The following is a 12,655-nucleotide window of genomic DNA, read 5'->3' as shown; positions in this document are numbered from 1 at the left end:
CTGTGATTCTGAGGCCTTAATTTTTGAAAATTCCAATATCTGAAGTCATTGTGGTCTGTGTCTGTCATATTTTTAAGAATTTATTGAAATATAATTGACATATAATATTATGCAAGTTTAAGGTGTACCAGATGTTGGTTTGATACACATGTATTGCAATGCAATTACCACCTTAGTATTGGTTAACACCTGTACCATGTTACATAATTATTGTTTACAGTGCCTCTGTTTCTGCTGACTTTGTCTTATTTCCTTATGTACCCAGTTATCTTTGACTGTGTTCAACTCACTGTATTTGCAAATTTGAAATAATTTGAAATTATTAAGATTATAATTTGAAAATTATTCATGAAAATAACATGAGGCCTAAGATGATGACGTCTCTAGCCAGATAAGTGTTTTGTTTGCTTCCACCAAGCACCTGAAGACACTGCTAGTCCACGGCCACTGTTATTCAGGTCTTGAGTTTCATGAGTCATCCTGGTGACTGGGCTCCAGGCTGGGTTTTCTTCTGGTTCACCTTATTCTGAGGGTGTCTCTGCTTGAAGATGCAGGATATCAGGCTTCCCGTCTTGGGCAAAAAGCTAGGTTACCCTTTTATTCTTCCTCTTTCCCTGCCTCCTTGAGGCCATCACAACAAGAGCTCAGTTTCAAAGCTGATTCTTCCGGATTGGCAGTTAACTTCAGGGCAAACGGGATCTCCAGACTGGGCTTTCCCCTCTGGACTTTTGCCTTCTGGAGATTCTTACTATGGAATTCTTTTTTCTTTCTTTCTTTTTTTAAATTTTATTTTTGGCTGCACCACGGGCGTGAGGGATCTTAGTTTCCTGACTAGGGATCGAACCCAGGCCCCCTGCATTGGGAGTATGGAGTCTTAACTGGTGGACCATCAGGGAAGTCCCATTTCTTTCTTTTTAAAAGATTGATTTATTTATGCACTTCCTGACTGTGCTGGGTCTTCGTCGCTGTGTATGGGCTTTCTCCAGTTGTGGAGAGCAGGGGCTACTCTCCACAGTTTTGAACTCACGTCCCCTGCATTGGCAGGTGGATTCTTAACCACTGGACCACCAGGGAAGTCCTTGGAATTCTTGTTAGTTGTTCGATGGTCTTAAGAAGATGATCTTTTTGAATTGGATCTAGGGACTCTGGTTGTCCTCAGCAGGAGGGTTGTTCCAAATTACACATCCCAGGAGGCCTGGTGTAGGCGTCCCTGCACTTCTGCCTTCACGGGCATTTTCTTTACCCTCACCCAGGCTGTGTCCTGGCGGCTCAGATGGTAAAGAGTCTGCCTGCAGTGCAGGACACCTGGGTTCAATCCCTGGGTTGGGAAGATCCCCTGGAGGAGGGCATGGGAACCCATTCCAGTAGTCTTGACTCGAGAATCCCACGGACAGAGGAGCCTGGCGGGCTACAGTCAATGGGGTTGCAAAGAGTCGGACACGACTGAGCGACTAAACTCAGCAGCAGGCTGCGTCCAGGCTACAACCCCTCCCTCCTCATCTCGGGCACGCCTACTCTCAAAGCCCTACTCAGAATTTTGCCACCACTGGCTCTCCCAACTCAAGGTCCCTAGAGTCCACATCTCCATGCCTGTGTTTATTTACCATCAAACATGTATGTGGTACTCACAGTCTGCCAGGCCCGTTCCAGGCCCTGGGGACTCAACCGTGAACAACATAGAGGCTGCCCCTTGCCCTCCAGGAGGGTAATGACAAGTTGGCTGCAACGCAGGAGGAGGAAGCAGGAGCCACGCAGTACATCGCAAGGAGATTTAAGCAGTGGAGGCTTCCAGGAGGAAGTGATATTTAAACTGAGGCCTGAAGGATGTGTAGCAATTATCCAGCAAACACGTCTGTGAAGGTGTTGAGTGGAGCCAGTGAATCAGCCTGGAGTTCGGCGGGGGTTGGGGGGAACACAGGGAGAAACTGGGAGGTGACCGCGGCGCCCCGACTGCCTTTATGGGTTCCCCTCTCCCCGCCTCCCCCCAGAGACGGGCCTACAAAGATGAGAGGCCCCACGCTTGAGGGAAAGCAAACGCCCTTGACCTTCAGCGCCACGCAGCCTCTTTCAGGAAAGGTCACTGTCCTTGGCTCGCCTCAGTCCTGGGCTCCGGCCTCCTCTTCCCTCCTCTGCTCCTGCTGGGGGGGGGGGGGGGGAGGGGCGCGGAACGGGAGTGGCCACGTCCGCTCCTCTCCAGAGAAGCCGGATGTAGGGCTGAATGAAGCCACAGAGCCGGCTCCCTCAACCGCGGCTGCCAGGGCGCCCTCTGCTCAGCCCCGAGGGCCTTCCTGTGCCACCTCCGGCTCCATCCTCCCGTCTGTTTGCCTTGGACGGGATCCCCATGCTCGGGAACCTGAGGGACGGGTGACGGAGTGACGGGGTGCAGAGGAGGCCTGAGCCTTCACAGCAGGCTCCAGTGATGCTCCTCTCCATGCGGCCAGGGGTCCAGCGACTGGAGACACACAAGACCCCCAGTCCCTCTCTTGCCCCCATGCCCCCCTTGACGTGGGCATCAAGCCTAGAAGGGAAGGTTGGCTAACCCTCAAGAACCAGGAGTTGAAGGGGAGAAGGGGAGGTCTCTGTCCTGAACACTGAAGGCTTATTGCTGGGAGCTGGGTAAGTGACCCTACCTGGGAAGGAACTCCTTTATCCCATCCCATTGTCCAGATGGATAAACTGAGGCTCAGGTCACATGCAAATGAGAGGCAGAGGCAAGAGCTGAACCCACGTGTCCTATCTCTTCTCCCGTCCCCTCTACTCACACGCCCCACCATGGAGAGGGTGGGGGTCTCAGGGCTCACAGTCGGGCTTCGGTGGATGGGACCGCAGGAGTTAACCGAGGAGTTAACTGTTCTCCAGCTCCAGAGCCTGAAACAGCCTCCTGGGAACAGATGGGGATGATGGGCCCCTCTCCCACCCCGTGACATTTCATCACAGGCCGACACGTCCCTGGCCCACAGCTCCAGGGCCAACCACAAAATAGGCCGAACAAAACAGGTCCTGGTGTGCAGCTTCTCTAAGCCTTTGTCAGCGCCTCCCAGGCAAAGACCCCCAGAAACCCAGCTGAACAAAGTTGGCTTTGGTGCTGTTGCAACTCGGGCAACTGAGAAGCAGCTGGGCAGGACTTGGGGGGCTCCAGGCTGCTGTTAGGAGCTCTGGGAAGGGCTCGAGGGAGTGGAGTTTCACTCTGGGCTGGATGCATCCAGAAGCGGGGGTGACTGTGTGACAGGGTACCCTAATGGTTTTGATCTGGAAGCGGAGAGGGATGAAGTGAAGCTCAAGCTGTGATCAGCAAAGAAACAGTCTTCACTCACTCAGCTGGGACGTCTGGTCATTTTTGTGGTTTGGATCACATTCATCTTTTGTCTGCATTCAGACCTGATTATCGAGTGGTCTTGATTTTTGTCTTGCTCCATCATGGTCCTCGAGGGGCCCTGTCTGATGCTGGTGATCTGTGAAACTGCTTCTGCTTAACGGGAGTGCACGGGGCCCAGGCGGCAAGGCTGGGAGGCTGAGTTTCTCTTCTCAACGTGAAAGAAAGCCGCGTGGAGCCTGGGAACGCCGGCCTCCTCACACGGGAGACCCGTAATTGGATACATGTCGGCTGGGCCTGGTCTGTGGGTCCCAAGGCCGCAGAGGAGGTTCAGCCGAGAGAGAAGCCAAGAGCCTCTGGAGTCAGACCTGGGTTCAGAATCTGCCTCTGTTCAAGCTCTTAGATAGATCACCTTCCTCCTTGCAACTACATCCACCCACAGATACTTAGCGAATGCCTACTGTATGCCAGGGATGGGGAGCCTTGGGCGAGAGCCTTAACTCTCTGGACTCAGTCTCAGTTCAGTCCAGTCGCTCAGTCGTGTCTGACTCTTTGCGACTCCATGGACTGCAGCACACCAGGCCTCCCTGTCCATCACCAACTCCCAGAGCTGGCTCAAACTCATGTCCATTGAGTCAGTGATGCCATCCAACCATCTCATCCTCTGGCGTCCCCTTCTCCTCACACCTTCAATCTTTCCCAGCATCAGGGTCTTTTCTAATGAGTCTGCTCTTCGTAGAGGTGGCCAAAGTATTGGAGTTTCAGCTTCAGCATCAGTCCTTCCAATGAATATTCAGGACTGATCACCTTTAGGACAGACTGGTTGGATCTCCTTGTAGTCCAACGGACTCTCAGGAGTCTTCTCCAACACCACAGTTCAAAAGCATCGATTCTTCAGCGCTCAGCTTTCTTTACAGTCCACCTCTCACATCCATATATGACCACTGGAAAAACCATAGCCTTGACCAGACGGACCTTTGTTGGTAAAGTGTCTCTGCTTTTTAATATGCTGTCTAGGTTGGTCATAGTTTTTCTTCCGAGGACTCCGTTTACCCCTCTGGAAAATGGGGAGAAGGTTGGTCCCTAAGATTAACTTCTGTCTGTCTCCCAGGGTTGCTGTGAGGTTCGCTGAAAATCTGTGTGGAGTGTCTCAGGCAAGTCTGGCACATGCCATCTGTTCTTCCCAGGGGCCCCCGCCTCTTCTGACCACCTCTGCCTCATGGGCCTTTGTTGGCGGGAGAGCAGGAGAAGAGGCCCGTTCCAGGCTCAGCCTGCTCGGGGGAGTGAGTCCCAGGACCTGAGAGCCAGCTGGTTGCTGAGCAGGTCTGGGGCTCATACCGCAGGAGGAGGGCCTGGCCCCTGTGGTCGGTCTGCTCAGCTGCTTCCTGGGGCTGCACCACGTGATACAGCGGGGTGGGAGTGATGACCCCAAATCTTGGACTTGCCCTGAAGACAGCTGGCCCCCCAGCTCTGCCCAGGTGCCGGTCTGCCTGGCTCCACCGTGGTCTGGATGCTGCCTGTTCTTAGGCCCAAATCTGTGCCCTATCGGGGTTCCTTCCCAGGCCTTCTGCAAAGCAGCAGTGCCAATCGCTTACCGGGTCCTGGGGAGGCCGAGAGGGCACCGGGTGTGGGGGTGGAAGGGGGCATGCCCCGTCCTGCCCTCTCCCGGTTGTGGAGGAGGGTGGTGACAGAGGAGGGCGTGAGGCCAGCCCTGAAGGAAGCCTGTGTATCAGCCGGAGGTGGCGGAAGGGCGGGCCCACTGCAGGGCTTCAGTGGGGTGGCAGACGGGGCCCCCCGCAGATGGGACCTCCACTGAAGGCTGTGTGGGGGTGCGTGCATGTGCGTGAGGAGGTGCACCGTCACTCGTGTCCGTGTGAGGCCCCCCGGTGGTGGGCGGGTCTCAGAAACAGCCTGGGTTGAGGGTTTGAACTAGCCAGGGTCGACTCAGTAGAGCAACCTTCTGGCTGTGTGTCCCTGGCCAGGTTGCTTGCCTTCTCTGAACCTCCTTTATTCACTCCACAAGTGTCACTTGAGCTCTTGCTGCGTGGCAGGCATGGGGAAGACAGGGATGGACAGGTGAAAGTGGGTCCAATCCCTCAGGCAGCCAGCAGTCTCACCTGAGCGTCCCCATTTTTAAAGTGGGGGTGGCAATGTCTGCCTCCCAGGTAGTGTGTGCCAAGGGCAGGGCCTCGGGTCTCAGGGGTCCATGGAGACTGGTTTTCCTCCTTGTCCTGGAGACCTTGGAGCCGCACCCCTCCTTCCACAGGACACAGTTCTCAGCTGCTAGGGACAGAAGGGGTCCCTTCAGGGGACGACCCAGCGCCCAGACGGCCCTTGTCCTGCTCCGTGGACCCCAGGAGCCAGTGGCAGAGGCAGGTGGGCTGGGATGGAGGAGGTGGTGGCCTGGGATCCCAAGAGCCTGGCACCTTCCCGGCACCAGCGCAGGGAAGACGCAGGGTGGGCGTGGCCTGGAGCATAGAGAGTCTCTGTGGGCCCCCCGCCCACCCCCACCCCACCCAGGACGGGCACAAGGGAGGGATGGAACTCCTCGAACGAGTTGGGGCACCCTCCTCTCCCTGGGCGGGGCTCCGGGGAGGGGGCTGGGGAGAGGGCAGCAGAGGCGACTGCCAGCTTCCCACTGGGTCTTGGCTTCACTGCCTGCTCACCTGGCCAGGTATGTCAGGAGAGGCTGCCCGGAGGCTCCACAGCACCCAGCGCTCTGACCCTGCTGGGCCTGGGCCAGGAGGGGCAGCGGTGGCGGAGGACTCTGGGCCCCGCTTGGAACCGGGCGTCTGATTTCTCTCGCTGCCTGCTTTCATCCTGGGCCCACGGCAACTCCTCTGAGTCTAAGGAGCTGCAGAGCCTCTTGCGGGGGGAGGCGGGTGGTGCCTCAGGCGCCCCTGGGCCGGCAAGGCGATCCCATGGGGGGAGCTGGTGCCCTCTCTTCCGCACCTGTGGACTCGGGGATTGGGTGCATCTCTGTCAGGGTGGCTGCCAGCTGCTGGCCCAGAGGCAGGTGAAGAGGAAAGAGACTGCAGCTCAAGCAGGAAAGATGCAAGTTAGACCCGAGAGAGTCAGAATAGCCAAGGCGGGTGCGGGGTCAGCAGAGGGGCTTGCTGTCTTGGGGCTGGCCTTTGACAGGAGTGGGGAGATGGTCCAGCAGAGACGGAGGAGGGGCTGGGAATCAGGACCCTCTCCTGATACCAGGTGGAGGGCACGTGGATCCCGTCCCAAACCTACCTGCCCACCTGTTCCCTTCCACGTCCCAGCCATCGCCATGCAAAGAACCAGGCTTGGGAGCTGCTTGGACAGAACTGTGTGGCAAACGACTTCAACCTCTCTGAGCCTCAGTTTTCCTCTTCTGTATGATGGGCAAAGTATATCTGCCTCTCAGGGCCCATGTGAGGCCATACGATGTCACACCGGCAGTCAGATTGTTGTTATCGTTCAATTGCTCAGTCATGTCTGACTCTCTGGACCCCATGGACTGCAGCATGCCAGGCCTCCCTGTCCATCACCAACTCCTGGAGTCTACTCAAACTCATGTCCATCGAGTCAGTGATGCCATCCGATCATCTCATCCTCTGTCGTCCCCTTCTCTTGCCCTCCATCTTTCCCAGCATCAGGGTCTTACCAATGAGTTGGCACATCAGCCAGCTGTGCCAGGCAATTCGTGTCTGCCACGCATGGTTTAATTTATTCCTCTCGTCAGGCCTCTGAGGCAAGTGTCAAATGAGGCAAGCCCCATTTGACAGACAAGGAAGCTGGGGCTTAGAGAGTCCAGGGAGACACACGGTGAGCTGGGAGAAGCGAGGCCTGTGGCCGTTACTGTTGTTCTCAGAGGGCAGAGGAGGGAGGCAGGGGCTCGGGTTGGGGCCTGGACGTGTGGCAGCTGCAGGAGAACCGACCCGCAGCGTACTCCCGGGCTGCAGCTGGCCCCCTCGGAGGGGTGTCTCACCATCCAGACAGAGGTTCCCTTCCAGCCACCTTCCCGTTTCACTTTCCTCAGCAAAGGGTCCCAGCTGCACGGCTAGCTCCCTAGTGACGCGGACTGGCACCCAGGCTCCCGCCCCCAGGTGAGGTTCTGCTCAGAACCTGGGCTTCTCGGTCCTTGCCCCCGGGGACACCGCTCCTCCCCGCCCCTCTGCTGTCCAGGCTGGAGCCCTGCCTCCCACCCTGTGCTTGTTCCCCGCTTCCGTGGGCCTCCATCGCCCTGGTCTAGGTGTCCTCTGGCTGGGGCATTGATGCTGGGCCGTCCAGAGAGAGAGACGGGGAGGGGATTTGTTTTGGCCCAGTTCTGACCTCACTTTCACTTTATGTGCAAAGAGCAAGGTGCAGGGACTTCAGGCACCATCAGCACACAGCCTCGGAGGAGGGGCTGGAGCGGACCCCAGGGAGCCCACCTGGTGCCCCCACGTCATCCCCACTCACTCGACCCCTGCCAAGCCCGCCCACCCCCTTTCCAGACCCCAGCCGCCGCCCCATCTGCGGCCTTCAGTCTGCCCCTTCCAGAAGCCACATCGGACCACCTCCCGCCCCTCTGCTGAATCTGTCAGTGGCTCCCCTGTGCTCCCTGGTGATGTGCTGGTCTCCAGCCCCTCCCTGTGGTGACTGGCCAGGCCACGAACCAGCTGGGCCTGAGGCCTCCTCCCGGCCCTGCGTCCAGAGTGAGGGGGGCACCAGTCCCTCATGAGTCGCCAGGAGACCCCTCACGCTGCTTCAGGTCCCAGGTAGGCAGTCCAGCAGGGGCCCCGCCCAGGGCTGAGCCCTCCCCCTGGAGACCCCCAGGCCCCTGGAAACCAGAGCTGGTAAGTGGGTGTGGGGTCTGTGCAAAGCTCCCGGGGGCGCAGGGGTGCACCGGCCCTGCTGGGCACCCACGCTCTCTCCCCACCAAGCAAGGAGCCGACACGCTGCCTCCTGGCAGGCAGGCCTGGGGGGCAGGACATCGAGGCCTCAGCTCCGCGCACTCCCGCCTCCGGGCAGGGAGGTCTCCGCCGCAGTGCCCACCGCACCTGCTCGGCCGCGGGGCCCGGCTCAGCCTCGGGGCTGCGGGTCACGTAGCCAGGCTCACTCTCGCAGCCGTGCTGCTGAGCGCAGCGGTTTCCTGCCGGGAGCACACAATGGGGCCTGGCCTGCGGGACCCACCCGGGGAGGCCCTCCCACCAGCGCCGAGTGCGGCGACCCAGGACGGGCGACGCCCTCTCCGAGCCTCGGGTTCCCTCGTGAGAAATGAGGGGTGAGACAAGGTCATGGGAGGCCACTCTCCCACGATGATAAGAGAAACTTTCCGTGAGCACCGAGCGCGCGTCCTCACAAACATCGCAGAAGCTGGCGCCCAGCGAGGTGAGCGCACGGCCACAGCCAAGCCCCCCTCCGCGGCCCGGCCCCCCTCTGCTTCCTCCTGCTGCTCAGAGTTCTGCGCCCCGTGCCAGCCCCACGCAGCAGCCCATGTCACAGACTGGGGTTGAGCACGAGAGGCATGTTGGTTCAGATCCGATCAGAGGGACTTGGCCTGTGGTGACCCGAGTCTGCGGATCCCAGGGGGGCAGTGGGACCGAGGGTTAGGGCCATGTGGGAAGAGGAACTGAAAACAAGTGAATTGAGGCGGAAGGGAGAAATGAAAGCTGAAGATGGCCCAGCCACCTTGGGACCAAGAACCGTGTGACAAGTCCCGAGCCTGGGGGTTCCCAAGCCTGGGAGCCCAGCATCTTGCAGAGTTAACTCCTGACCCCCGCCTGTCTTCCCCTCTACAGGGCCCTCAGCCATGACAGTCCCTTATTTGTCTCTCGATTTGGACCAGGCTCTCCGACCCAAAGCCTGGGCCCCAGGGCCTGACCATGAGCCAGACCCAGTGGCGGGGAGAGGGGATGTGGCCACACTCTTCAGGTGACAGCGCGCCAGGATGGGCCCCAGAGCCCCCTGGCCCGACTCTGCCATGGAGCAGGGTCTGCGCAGGGGGTTTCTGTGAGAGCAGGCCCCAGGGAGGCTCTTCCTCAGAGCAGGGCAGGTGTCTGTGGACGAGGAGACAGCTTTCCGCTGGGTCGCTGAGGCTTCCCTGGGGGTAGCCGTGTCTACCCTCAGGGTCAGTGTCCAGAGCCTGACAACACCCCTGCCTCCTCGCCAGCCCTCCAGGATTAGAGGCACGGACCCTGGTGATGGTCAGCCATGACCTTCACCCTGCCCCCCACCAGACCTGCAAGTGTCTCAGCCACTCAACTCTGAAGCTCAGGGTCCCCAGAAGGATCAGCCCTAGACGAAGCCCCAGTGACCCATCCTCACCTCCTGCCTCCTGTCTCCTCCTCCTGACATGGAGAGCCGCCTCTTTGCTCTCCTGCGCAGATGGGATACGGGACTCCGGCACTCATGTCTATGAGTTTCCTCATCGGTACAAAGGTCCTTAAAACAACCCCACTCCCACTAGGTTAGTTACTGTTTAGTTGGTAAGTTGTGTCTGACTCTTTGCGACCCCCTGGACTGTAGCCCACCAGCTTCCTCTGTCCATGGGATTCTCCAGGCAAGAATACTGGAGTGGGTTGCTGTGTCCTCCTCCAAGGGATCTTCCCAACCCAGGAATCGAACCCGTGTCTTCTGCATCAGCAGGTGGATTCTTTACCACTGAACCACCTGGGAAGCTCCTAAGCTTTGAGGACCAGAAGGACAATGTATGGAAACCCCCGCCCAGTGAGGTGCAGGATCCTGAGAACTTTAATTGTTAACAGAAGTGACTTGCCATCCCTCTGCCTGCCTGTTCCTTGCACCCCTGCCTCCCTGCACTTCTGACTTTCTTATCTCATGGTTGCCACCGCCTCGGGCCTCCTAGCCTGCTGGAAGAGCCCTCTGTCCCCAGACAGACCCTGCCCAGAGCCACTTGCTCTCACCCCGCCACAAGCCTCTCCCCAGATCAGCTTTTGCTTTTCCCAGCAGGCCGAGCTGGGCCTCCTCTGTTGGATCCCCCAGGGCTTGAGGTCATCATGAGTCTAGGGAATTAGGACCTGGGTGGCAGGACTTGTGGGTGGGCAGGCAGCAGGGTCTTGGAACCTGCTTGTTGAACCAGCATCCCAGTGGGTTCTGCTGCCCACTGTCCCTGCTGGAATAGGAGCGTCTCACCCCTCAGCTGAGTCCTGGGGGCCCTTCCGTCAGCTCTACCCTGACCTGGTTCCTGCCACTCCCTGCACTGGGAAGAAACACTTTCCCAGAGCGTCTGTTTCTCCCCCGACTCACCCCACCTGCTTCTTGGGCTGCGAGGGCAGGAGTGGGCAGGGCAGGGCTGGGCAGGGCTGCAGAGACCAGCTGGGCTGTGTTTGTGTTGGGGGTTTTCCTCTTTAGCTGGTTTTCTAGACAAACAACCTGGGAGGTTGTGGGGCCAGAGCCAGACCCACCCCCTTATGGGACTGGAGGGGTCACAACAGAAGAGGCTGGGGTCCCAGAGCCAGACCCACTCCCCTATGAGACTGGAGGGGTCACAGTGGAAGAGACTGGGGTCCCAGAGTCAGGCTGTCTTAAGGAATCCTTGCAGCTCTGTGATGCAGAAGCTATTGCCTCATTTTACAGAGGAGGAGACTGAGGCTCAGAGAGGCCCAAAGACATGCCCAAGAGCACACAGCTGGGGAAGGAGCTGGGAGGGGGTGACTCAGCAGGGAGTTGGGTTTGGGGCGCAGCGGGTGCCTCCTCCTCCAATCCTCCCATGTCTCACCGCCCCCCCCCCCCCCTCCGCCGCAGGCAGCCTCTCTTTCCTCTCCAGGCGGCCCACCCTCAGCCCTGCCCTCACCACTCTGCTCCTGAGCGGACACGAACCCAGCTTCACCAGTCAAGGTGCAAGCTGTCCACTTCGGGTCACAACGGCAACATTTAAGAAACTGGCCCAAGTCAGGACCTGCTCTAAGGTGTCACCCACGGTTAGCTCTTTCTGTTCTCACAACAGCTCTGAGAAGCGGGTGCAGTTATTATTCCCATTTTACAGGCAGGGAATACGAGGCCGGAGAGGCAACCTGCCTGCGAGTGGCACAGCTGGGATTCAAGGCCCGCAGCCCAGACGCTTCTCCACAGTCTCCGCCTGGCTGTCCAGCCCAGACCGCCGACCTCTTGCTTCCTCGTGGGCCCCCGGCCCCGGGGTCACTACCCCTGCCCAGCCCTGCCACGATGCCCATCGCTCGCTTCAAGTCCCCAACGCAGCCCCACCCCGAGGTCGGGGGTATCTCAGGCCTCTTTCATCCGACGCACTGCGCGGGGCCTCAGACAGACAGGGCGAAGCCGGCCTCCGCTTCCCCACAGCGCCCCCTGCTGGCCAAAGCGAACGCAGCCCCGGGGCCCCCGGCTCAGGCCCGGCCCACCGCCCTAGGAACCCTCTGGGTTTACAGCGGCCCTTTCTTCCAGCAAGCTCAAAGCACTTTCCCATCTGTGATCTCCCTGGCCAGGGCCCAGCCTCAGGAGTGTGGGAGGGCTCAGCATTTCTCTCCCCACTTTACAGAGACAGACGGGGCGAGCCCCAGCGTGCTGTTGCAGATCCAGAAAAGAGCTCCTTTCTCCAACCTTCTCAGCTACAGATGAACAGACTGAAGCCCAGAGGGGAACAGGCTTGCCCAAATGATACCTGGGCTAGAACCCTGGGGTCCTAAATACTGTCCAGGGCTTTCCCACGACATCAAGATCTCTGCATGCAGCTCAGCAAGATTCAGCCAAGTCATTAAATGTAACGAGCATCTGTTGTCCCGGGTGTAAAACGAACACTGTTTCCTGCTCTGCCTGCCTCCCAGGGGACGGGGAGATGGGGGATGTGAGAACAGTCATGACTGGCTGTGAGGCTGGGTGATGTGGGAGAGAAGGCAGTGACCCCTCACTGCACATTTCAGCAGGACCCCACCCCTGCTGTGAACAGGCACAGGAGGAGACTTCAGTCCCAGGCCCGCCCTTCAGGCAGGCCAGTGCGCTGCATATGCAGCCCATGTCCTGCCCCCACCGACTGCTCAGAGACTCAGGGGCGGGAGGGAAGAAGAAGCAGTGACCGTCTCACCCTGCGTCTCAACTCCTGACCCTTGCTGTGCCCCTCCTCACACTTCTCACAATTTGTCAATTTATTTATTCCAGTGACTTGTTCATGTCTGCCTTCTCTGCCAGACTCTAAACCAAGTGTCAGCAAACTTTTACCTCAAAGGGCCAGGTAACAACTATTTTTGGCTTTGAGAGCCATGGGATTCTTGCTGCAAGAACACAATTCTTCTGTTGTAAGGCAGGGCGGCCACAGGTAAACAAATGAGCACAGATGTGTGTCAATAAAACTTTATTTTAAAACGACGGCCAAAGGCCGGATTTGGCCTATTGTAAGGCAGGGTGGCCAGAGGTAAA

The sequence above is a fragment of the Cervus elaphus genome, chromosome 8, assembly GCF_910594005.1.
Source record: "Cervus elaphus chromosome 8, mCerEla1.1, whole genome shotgun sequence".
Lineage (NCBI taxonomy): Eukaryota > Metazoa > Chordata > Mammalia > Artiodactyla > Cervidae > Cervus > Cervus elaphus.
Note: the sequence above shows the minus strand (reverse complement) of the source record.